Genomic DNA, 11,338 nt, shown 5'->3' with positions numbered 1-11,338 from the left:
GCCAATTAGGGAGCACCGAGCGCGACCACGTGAACAAATCCCGTTGTCTAAATTCCCGTTCGGCGGCGAAGCAGCTCGGAGTGAGCGGCAGCGCTGAAAGCCACAGTGAAGGGGGGAAGTATAATAACAGCGCGGGCTGCTGAACGGGAGCGGTGCTCACTGCTCAGGTAAATGGCTTTTTGTTTCTTTTGGACTGGTTGTTGCTACACTTTCCCTGCCTCCCTCCGTCCCCTCTGTCAGCTCTGTCAGGACAGCGCTGAGCGGAGCGCGGCTGTGGGACAGGATGTCTTGGATTACATTGGCCGTCGCCTGCGGGTGATTCTCTGCTCTCTCTCCTCCGATCAGGACAGGACGAACAGCATCATCGGCTGGTTGCTCCGACTGCGCCGTCTGTGCATTGAAACTCAGCCACTCCGCTCCTCCCTCCCTCGCCCCCTCTCCCTTTCTCTCTCCCCCCTTGCCTCTCGCAGGCGCACGAGGCTATTGATAGTTGACAGAAGCCTCGTAATCCCAGGATGATTTGACCGCGCGGCCACGGCCATTTGCGAAACAAGAATGTTGATTGAACTTTATTTTGCTTGGAGATTTGTTTTAATTGGTAACGCCCGCATAGATTGACGCCCTGCAGGGGGGAGGAGGGGGGGGCAGTGAGAAAGGCTTTTGGTGCTGCATGCATGCAGCCAGGCAAGCAGAGGCAAGCTTTTATTGCTGAATTATTTATAAGACTGTCTGGGAGGGAGTAATGCTCCTCTCGGATTGGAGAGTCTTGGTCAAGATGTAGGCTACTCGATCCTGTCGAGATTTTTTTACTCAGGCTAGATGTGGTCTTGTAGAAAGAAAGAAAAAATCTATAAAAAATTTTTTGTTACCTCTTGTTTTATTACTTCAAAAACAATTGTGCACTTTCAGTTACACTTGAGCTTTGTGCGTCTATCTGTTATTTTATTTAGTCACATTTCTTGCATTTCTCGCAACTATTTGTACTGAGTTATAGGCTAGTGGTGGAATAAGGGTGGGATATGATTTTTTTTGTAGTGCTTTACTTGAGTAGGCTATTTTCATGTAGGCTAATGCCACTTTACAACCTACTTTTACCTGACTACGTTAATGTAACATCTTTAGCCATATGCTACTTTGTAGATTCATACTACCAATACCAAATAGCCTATAATCAACTCGTGAATTATGATCTAGCCCACTGGAAGCTACGTAACAGAATCAGTATTATAGGCTTAAATATAGGCACTACCCCTACTGAAATAGGCTTTGATTTGAGTGGGCTATTTTATTCATCTATATTTTAATGCTAATACTTTGTTTTACTTATGGTAGAATGTTTTTTACTTGGCCTGATTATTTGTTAATTATTTTTTGTCTTATTAGCGGTAATTATTCACCAAATGTGCCATTTTGCGCGTCTAATCCAGGCTGAGAAAATAAATAAACAAATGCGGCAGCTTCTTCTTTTCTTTCTTTCGCACCCCTGCGTTTGTGCCTCTATTCAGCCCCACCACCGGAATGAATCGACCCCGTCTGCGCGTGCGCACTCTAACCATTCATCTCTCTCTCTCTCTCTCTCTCTCTCTCTCTCTCTCTCTCTCTCTCTCTCTCTCTCTCTCTCTCTCTCTCTCTCTCTCGTCTCGTGCCAGACAGTAAACCAGCAGGCGGCTCCGGGCTCTCTAGCTCGCTCGCGCTCGCTGCCCCGGTTGTCAAGACACTTTGTGACTTCTCCTCGTTGCGACTGGACGGTGACGGCTCACACTGGCTCCCTCTCGGATTTTTTGCCCGATTGGATTTCTATATTTCTGTCTTCTCTGAAGGACTCCCAGCTGCTAATTGCCATCGCTGTAAGTTGGTTGATATGTTCATTCTTTCTAGTAATTTTCCCCCAATGTATTTTTATATCAGCCTACTGAAGCTGTACGTGTCAGAGACAAAATCTTGAGAAACAGGTTTAAACCTTATTTCCTCTCCGTCGCCTGGTTTCAGTCGACCGGCTCCGCTATTTAATCTCCTTTCTCTGTCTTTTCTTGCGTTGTGTTGTTTCGATGTGCGTCCTTGCTTTCGTTTTTTTTCTGTGCTAGGGACAAAAAGAGGAACTTTACACGTGATAAAACGTCAACTTTCTTCGCGCTGAGTCTACAGTCTGCTCAGTCAGGGTTTGCGGAAGAGAGTTTTTTGGCGTAAAAGTGAGTGTACCTGCGAAGAATGGACTATAATAAGATGAAGAGTCCACGCGTGCTGCTTTTTTTTTTTTTGCCTCATCTAATAGCTCATCTTTCATAGCAGGTGTCTGATAGCCCACTTCCGCACTGCACTGCGAGATATCAATATTGTCTAAACCCGCGGTGCTGAAACATTTTTCTCCAACTCTTTCTCGGTCATTGAAGTACCCGCTAACAGAGTTTATTTCCTACAGCTCCGTAACCTGCTTTTGTTGTTTCAGCGTTTCTCCCTCTCTCTCTCTCTCTCTCTCTCTCTCTCTCCCTCCCTCCCTCCTTTCGTTTCCTTTCCTTTCCTTCCACGAGGCAGTGTTTTGGTGAGGCTGAAGTGAGTCTAGTTGGGACTGCGTGCAGGTTGTTTCCCTCGCGCAGTACTATTACAGGAAAGCGTCTCTGTGTTTTGCGGCGCGCGTGTGCCGCCGCTGTGTTGTTGTAGTGTTCGCACGCGCGCAATCAAGTGAATGACAGCTCGAGGAAGAAATGCTGAACCGCTTCTCTCTTCTTTCTTGCTGAACCAGCTCGTTCTCATACCTTAAACAAAACCTGCACTACTAAACGTAAACGAACACCGTATTTCTCGCTGGAAAAGGTCACAACGGCTCTATCAGCCTGTCAGCGAACAAAGGTCTTCACGCCTACCTGTGCTGTAGCCTATCATGCAAAAATCTTTCCAACAGTTCCGCTTAGTGCTGTTGAACCTGAATTTTCAGCAGTGTCTTATTATACGTCTGAGGACAGTTTGTTTTCGTTTTGACTGTTTGGTCTGATTGAACTGTGTGTGCCCTCCCTGCCATGGTCCAGTGGTTCTCACTAGTCTGTGCTGGTTTATCACTTCTTTAAGCCTGGTGGTCTCCAGGCTTGATTAATGGCCTGTTGCCTTTGGGTTATTTTTGTTTGCTCCACCCTTCTCCACCCTGTTTCACATGTTAAGAGGTGTCTCTGCTAACACACTTCAGCCGCACCTGCTGCGGTTGTTCAGAAATGTAAGGTGTCTTTGTGTCACTGACCAGCCCTGGCTAATTGATTTATAGTCCTGTAACACAGACTTCTGTAGCAGCTGGTTATTACAGTCATATAAAGCCCTTCTTGTGCTTCTTACTGGGCTTTGTGAGTCTATTACATCTTTGCTTTGCTTTGTTGTGTGTGTGTGTGTGTGTGTTTAAGAGATTGATCGTGATTTCGCATTGTTGCTTCTTTGTTTGTGAGGCTCTCACTTCTGCAATGGAGTGCAATAGACAAATATCCTGCAGCAGCCAGACAAAGTGAGCGGAGTACCAGAGATCGAGCAGGCTGAGAAACGGTGTGTATGTGTGTGTGTTTGTGTGTGTGTACCTGTATGCTTAAGTGTGTATCCTCCAGGCACCCATGAGCACTTCCGCAGACTCTTTCTCATAAGCACTGACTTTGCAATGAACTCTCCATCAATATCGATGCAATAAGGGGATGAGCAGGAGGCAGAGTGAGCCGGTATTGTATGATCACAAAGCACAATCTCTCTTTGTCTTTCTTTCTTTCTTCAGCTGTTGTTTTCTCTGAGTATTTCTTCTTTTCATTCAAATCTTTTCTGTTGACATTTATTTGATGTATTCTGGTTTGTTTTAGTTTTATTATATCTCCTGGTACATTTAATTTTTTTATTGCAATTTTCTTTCTTAATTTTTCCCTATTCATCTGAGGGTTGGTACTGTAGGTAGGTGGATAGTCTTAATTTCTCTTCAATTGATTTGTTTAGAACTTTTTTGTGATTTCTTTATTGTTTTTCAACCTTGTGATAAATGAAAATGAATAAATCAAAAACTTATTTCTATTAATTCTGTTCTAAACACCATGTAAAGCAAAACTGAACTGGAGCATGTTTTGGGAACCGAGGCCTTTTACCTTTCTATATTTAGCTTTTGGTGTTTGATTTTCACGTGATTGAAACACCTCCAGTGGATTATGATTGCTTCAGTGGATAGAAGTGGATTGGAAATGAATTTAATTTCCACTAATAACTTACTTGGGCCCAGGGACCCAGATTAAGGACACACAGAGAAATGACAACTGGTTACACTGAGCATATGGCAAACACACACACACACACTCAAATTCAGACAGTGTAACAACAGCTGAACCACAGCCACAAACCAGAAAAATCTGTTTTGTCAGCTAAATTATTCAAATCTACTCCACGGTCCGTCAGGTAAACAAGCACCATTTAGTGTGTGTTCAAGTCAAGTCCAGTCAGATTTATTTATCCAGTCCCAAATTATACATCTGCCTCAAAAGGCTGTCCAGTCTATACGGCATACAACACCCTTACATCCTATAAAAACTCACAGAAACAATGTTTCACAAGGAAAAAAGAAAAAACGCTCAAGGAAAAGCATCAGTTGTCTCCTAAACATTTTATGATCTGTTTCATTTTTCACTTCAGAGTGAAAAATGAAATGAAAAATGAAACAGAACCCCCCCCCCCCCCCCCCCCCCCCCCCCCCCCCTCCTTCCCCCTCCATGTGATCTGTGTGATCTCTGTATGCAAAGCCTGGTACAGTTCCTTTTTTTTTTTTTTTTTTTTTTACCCACCCATGTGTGTGCACAGCGTCTGTTTTATGTATCCCATGGGAGCAGCATCGCGGTCTCTCGGCAGCCGGGCTTCTGGTTTGCTTCATGTGATGTTCTCGGTTTAAACAGTTTGGAACCTCAGTGACACACACTCACTTGGAGACGACACACGTGTAGCATCATGGGATGTCTCCGTCTCCTCCTGCCACTGAACTGTGCAGGGCGCATGTGTGTGTTATTCCAGTGCCTATCAGCGAAACAGGAGTCTGCCCACCAGTTCTCAGATTCTAGCATACAGCAGCACATTTAGAGTCTCATCTGGCAAGGAAATGTAGCACTAATCCAATTGGCTGGAGCTTTAGTAAAAGCTGTCCTAATTGGCTGCTGACTGCCAAGGTTCCAGTAAGCACAAGAGGGAGTTGGGGAGAGTCCCAGTGGTGCTGTGGTGCAGACTGAACAAAGGGCAGATAGCAAGAGTGTGTGCTACTCTTTTGAATATTCCTCTACTTGGCAATAATAAAGGGCCCATCTGCACCCTGCTGACTCATATCCATCCGGCTGACCATATCTCATTTTCAAATGTGTTGTTTGTCACACACACATGGAAATGCACACACAAACACACTGGCTGTCTGCATTCCATCTGCAGGAACAAGAATGGCTTTGTCACACAAACATGTTTGAGGAAACATCTTCCCAACTGGCTGAGGAACAAAGCCATTAACACAGGAATATTGACTGTGTGTGTGTGTGTGTGTGTGTGTGTGTGTGTGTGTGTGTGTGTGTGTGTGTGTGTGTGTGTGTGTGTGTGTGTGTGTGTGTGTGTGTGTGTGTGTGTGTGTGTGTGTGTGTGTGTGCGTGTGCATTACAAGAGGAAGTGTGGAGCAGAGAAAAAAAAATGCTGCTGCCAACAGCCGCTGCAGCCGTTCCTGTTTCCTTTCACCTCAGTGTGGAATCCAGGAAGGACAGAGACAAGACATGAGAGAGGGAGAGAGGGACAGAGTGTGAGAGATGGCCATGTAAGGCCTCCTGCACCATAGCTTGCACCACTCCACACAAACACTGAACCTGAAGTGAACTCTTCAAGGTTTTGGTCTCTCAAGTCAGTGTTACATTGAACTTTGTGCTGCTTTACTTTCAAACAAAGGCACCTTTCATCGTGAGATGCAGTGGGGAACTTACAGAAACAATAGTGAGTTTTCTTGAGGAATGTCTTGTTTGTTTAGCAGTCCCAATTCAAAAACACAATAACTGTCATTGAATAAAGCACTGTATCTGATTAATTAATTTTCCTTTGAGCTTTGATGTTTCAAAATAAAAGTTTTCTTTCTGGGGGAATGGACAGCCCATAAATTTATATTATATAGTTCTGATTCTAGTTGTAGTAGCTCATTATGCAAGTAATCTGGAAATACCTCTTGGTCACTTGGTATAGATTTACACTTAACTTTGACCCCAGAATTGTATTTCCTCTTTAAGCATGTTGGACATTTTCATTACTGCCTTCCTGTGGAGAAGGAACCAGTAATGAAATCTATCACTCTATTGGATTTTGCACAAAATAATCCATGTCTTGTCTCTTAGCATCTGATTGACATTTGCAAACTTAATTTATCACACACACATACACCACACACACCCAAAAAAAAACCTCAACACTCATTAGGCTTTAGGCCCCTAATATAAAAGCTTAATTGTGAAATTAATGTAGAAGCTGTTCAATCTATGATAGTTTTACGGACTGAGTCCAATATTTTTGTAATTAGTCAGGCCAGTGAAGAACTAATTGCATGTGGCAGTGTGTTTATCATTTTTGTGCTACACTAAGGATTGAAAATCAAATGTAGGCATTTTTATCACAAGGGAAATGCTCCAGATGTAAAGCACTTAGTGTGGGTTTACGCAGAATCCCTTTTTTTGGAAAGAGAGATGAAGATATTTTTTATACTGACACTGGTGGAAAAACAAGAAACTTAATTTTGACAAACCTTGAGCCATATGTCTCAATTATTTCGCTGTAGCATAACGTCAGTATATAATTACTCCTATTTAGCACAGTGGTGGTGGGTTTATCACAGTGCAGTTAATACCACAACAGCTCTGTCTGCTCTAATTGTCTGTCATTTAAACAGGCTGGTAATACCACATCTTTGACATTATTGATGAGTTAATACAAGCACAAGCACAGAGTGGACACAGAGGAAGACTGGGATGGATGTAGATGGAGTGGGTGGTTGACACGCAGAGGGAAAGAAGACAAGGTGTAGATGGGATTGGAGGTTATCACTAACAGCTCCAGCTGTCAGTTGCAAACCCGATATTCAAATCATCCTCGGTGCACGTCCAGTTTGTGATCATTGTAGCCACCAGGTGCTGCACTGTCTTATATTGAAGATATCTGCCTTTTACAGATGCAAATAAGGGAGGAACAGGTTGGAGGGATGTGTGAAAGGATGGAATTAGACAAAGGTTAACACCTTAATTAAGGCAGATGTGTGCTTGTTGACTCAACCTGAACGTGAGCTGACAGTCGAATAAATGGTTCGGTTGGATATGATGGAGGGAACGCAGTTGTTATTTTGCTATATTTTGATTTGATTAATTAACAGAACATGCTGAAGGTGCAACTCATGTATACCCTGACGTGTGGGGGTAAAAAGGTACAGCCACCAGTAATGGACTGTAGGTTTAATACAAGCTCTGGTACTCACGTTGTGACAGGAAAGCCATTTTCTCTACTACAGACCAAATTTCTTTCTACAATAATAATAATAATAATAATAATAATAATAATAGTTAACAATAATAATGATGATTTAGAGTGAGCATTTATCTTGTTGTAACAAAATTATTTCATTTACTGTACATGCATACAGTCGCCTACGTGTGTATGCACAGAGGGATTGAATGGACTGAGTGAAAAGCATGTATTCAGTTTGACAGATATGGGAGGCCCATCTGCTCTATCACTCAGCTATGGTGTCATCTCTCTGCTCTGCCTCGTAAACAGTTGCGCACACACACACACACACACACACACAAGCACGCGCATGCACGCACGCGCACACACTGTCAGCAACATACTGTATGACACATATCATATACACATGTTGATAACCCATTTACGCAAACCTGAGCTGATCTCTGGGCTCTGTCTCTCTCACTCTCTCCCCCTAGCCACTCATTCAAACATGTGCACACATGCACCTACACTCACACACAGACGCACACACATACACACACACAGCCCTCCTCTCATGTCCCAGCTCTGCTTACTGTGTCAAAAAGAGCTTAGATCAGGGAAACCATAGCTTGCCCTCATTCAGACTTCCCGGAAGATCGAGCTATTTATTCAAGCAGACCATGTTGGGACTGTATCTGGAAAGTTGCCAGGTTGAATTCCAGTTTGGTTCAGCAAATGTGGTTGAACCAAAATATTGTCGAGGTGCGATAGAGCAAAGCACTCACCTGTATTTGCGCCGACAAGTACTTAATGACTGTGGTTGCACTGTGAAGCTCTGTAGCGCTGCAGCTAACATTTATTGTCATTATCTTCATTATCTGTCGTGATCCTGAATTTAACCTTAACAGAATCAAACCACCATCTGTGTTACCTTACAAAGTTACGGTATAATGAATATAATCAACACTTTATACAAAATACAAAATGAGGAGCCGTTTGTTCATTATGGTGTGATAAGAGCTTCATCTGTCACAGTTAAGGCTCACCATTCATCTCTCTTATTAATCCATCAGGAAGCGCAGATGAATTGTTGTTGGCTTCCCTCTTTGGTAACAAACATGCAAAACACTGCCAGCTCCTGTTGTGGGTGTGTGGTGTCTTTTTGTGGTAGTTGTCAGTGCCTTGAAAAACATGATCCAGTTCAATCTGCCTTAATCAGCGATTGACAACAAACTGCGTGCTAAATATTGCACAGATCGACTTGGTGTTTTAATGCAGCGAAGCACTGGTTTCTACGATGTAGATGTAAAGCAGCTACCTGGCAGCATATTTCCCTCCTGTCTTCCTGTCTTTCACGCCACAAAAGAATCACGGAAAGAAAAATGGAAAGAGAGTTTAGGCACATTAAAAGTTTTTTTTATATTGCCATCAGAATTTCTTCTTTTTATCGACACGTCTTTGTTAGAGTGTGACATGAGAGAAAAGCCTGGTCACTCACTCAACTTTAAATGAAAGTACCAGTTAACAGCAACAGAAGAATCTTTCAAACTTATACTCTCACACAGGAGTACTAAAACCTTGTCAAAAAGAAGTGCAGGCGAGTCTGTTTCCATTAGACCAATCTAAATTATGCATTCGCTCTGCTTTGACAGGAGCCCATAAGAATAAAGTCTGGGGACCAATTTTGAGAGCTGCACCACAGTTTGAGAACACAGGCAATAGATGGTAATAAAAAAAAGAAAATATTACATGTGAATTGCATCTCTGGAGAAATGAGGAAAATTATACTTGAAAGCAATTAAAGGAAAAATATCTGTCATGATATGTTTTCTTTGTCTGTGCACATGTGTGCCTGCAAGTGATATTTTCCCTACTACAATGACCCACTGACCGGTGTTAGCAGATTAATTGCTGCTTTCATGTTAAGCTGTGGCATATCACCCCGTAATTGGTAATGGAGATTATCAGAGAGATGCTGTGTGGGTCTCTGTTTGTGTGCGTGGGGTGTGTTAGATTTCTTTATCTGATTAGGACGTTTATCTAATAAAGTAGGATTTATGGGATTCTGGTCTCTCTTCTCTGTGCGCACACACCAGCCTACACTGACACGCATAACAGCAACAACAAAAAGCACAATGCATATCTCTGTAGAGCTGCATGATAGGATGTTGTGACGTGGGCATTTCCAGGCTTATAAAAGCGAGAAAAAAAAACTTTTGCAAAATATGCAAAAAAAAAAGCTACAGATTTTATCTGCAATTATGGTTGAATACATTACCCACATTTTTCATGAGGGTAAACTGATACAAATTGAAATTGAAGTGGTAGTATTCAGTGACACAAAAATATTACTGTAATGCAGACACACATACTGGTGTCCTCGGCCTTATGGCTACTGAGGTGTATCCACCCGTGTTTGTTGTGCTTGCTGGGAGGAAGGGGATAAAAAGCAGGGTGTGCAACAGAGCAGAGCTTTCTTCAACACACACACACATGCACACACATACACATGCCTTTGAGCAGACACACAACACTTGCAGGGAAGCTTCCCCCCATATTTCTCCTGAGATATTTTGGAGCCACATCATCGTCTCACTCCAGCACACACATCAGTGTCAGCCTGACTTGCATACATACAGCGACCACTCAGCAAGATGAGGGTGTCTGTGTGTGTGCGTGCGTGTGTGTGTGTGTGTGTGTGTGTGAGAGAGAGAGAGAGTTGCTGTGAAAGAAAAAAGAAGAACTAGAAAGCAAGAGATGTGTATTCTTGCAATGTCTTTTTTTGTGTCTTTGCTTGTGTGCGTCTCAGTTTTTGCTGGAATCAATAAGCCATCTGACTGCCTGTTTGTTGTATCTCTACACACTGCCTGGTGCCAAATAATTATTTTTCATCATTAGCAGCTCATAGCATACAGTGCAGCTTCTTCTCGTATTCTGTGGAATTAGATTAAACACAAACGGGCAGTGGACGGAAACAGAGTCATAAAAAGTGAATATCCTCTATTGGATGTTTATTAAAATCATACATCCCTCTCCAGTTTATATTATTATGAACCAATTCCATTTGTTTGTTAATGAGAGCTGCTCAGTGCTAGAAAGACATGAGCATACAATACTAGTGTACCTGTTATCAACTTTCGTCTGTCTTTACTAAATGCTCGTAGGTTCCAGTTGACGCGTCTCAAACACTTTGCACTCAGCAGAGGACTGTATGTAGGTGGGCAGAGTAAGAGCTGCATGAATACAGTATTACATACAATACGAATAAATAAATAATAATGATATTGATTATACTGAGAAAAGAGATTTGTACGCCATGCACTGTTTCATGAAGACTGTAAAGCATTTACTGTACTCTACAATAACTTTGTTGTGTACTGTAAACTATACGCAGGCTACTGTGGGATGGACTGTATATTGAAAATAGAAATGTTGTGCTGGTCCACCTCACTGCATGGCTTTTCATCCCCACCTCATTAGAGCTATAGCCCGACAGCTCCCAGACGGCTCCGTTCAAACACGGGGAAAACAGCCTAACAGAAAAAACAGTGGAACCACACACACAGGGGCTGGCCCGTACACACAGGGATGCATCTCTGTGTGGAAAGTGACTTGACTGACACTTGTTTGTTACTTGAATTAGTGAGTTCTGATACGTAAAACTCAATTCAGAGTCAAACTGAAACTGAGTGGTGCAGTACTGTATATATGTTGCCATGCAGATGAGCACCAAAACAAACAAACATCTAACCACTTGGCAGCGGCCGGGTATTGTAGCTTTCAGTCTGACTGAGTGTGGGCATGACATTGTGGTTATCAAGTGGGCACCTTCCCTCACAAATGAGTCACTGAGTTAGAGACACAACACCTTTAAAAAAAAAAGGCTGAA

General features: G+C 42.7%; 1 protein-coding gene across 3 annotated transcripts in view; it reads left to right on the top strand.

The window, feature by feature from the left end:
* Positions 1-1,639: 1,639 nt before the first annotated feature.
* Positions 1,640-11,338, top strand: part of strbp (spermatid perinuclear RNA binding protein) — an 80,444-nt gene continuing 70,745 nt past the window's right edge. For all 3 annotated transcript variants that reach the window (XM_083983221.1, XM_083983222.1, XM_083983223.1), the window contains exon 1: positions 1,640-1,847. The gene's annotated coding sequence lies outside the window, so the exon portion shown is untranslated. The remainder of the gene's footprint in view (positions 1,848-11,338) is intronic.

The sequence above is a fragment of the Trachurus trachurus genome (assembly GCF_905171665.1).
Source record: "Trachurus trachurus genome assembly, chromosome: 12".
In the NCBI taxonomy this organism is placed as follows: domain Eukaryota; kingdom Metazoa; phylum Chordata; class Actinopteri; order Carangiformes; family Carangidae; genus Trachurus; species Trachurus trachurus.
Note: the sequence above shows the minus strand (reverse complement) of the source record. Positions and strands in the feature narration are given on the sequence as shown.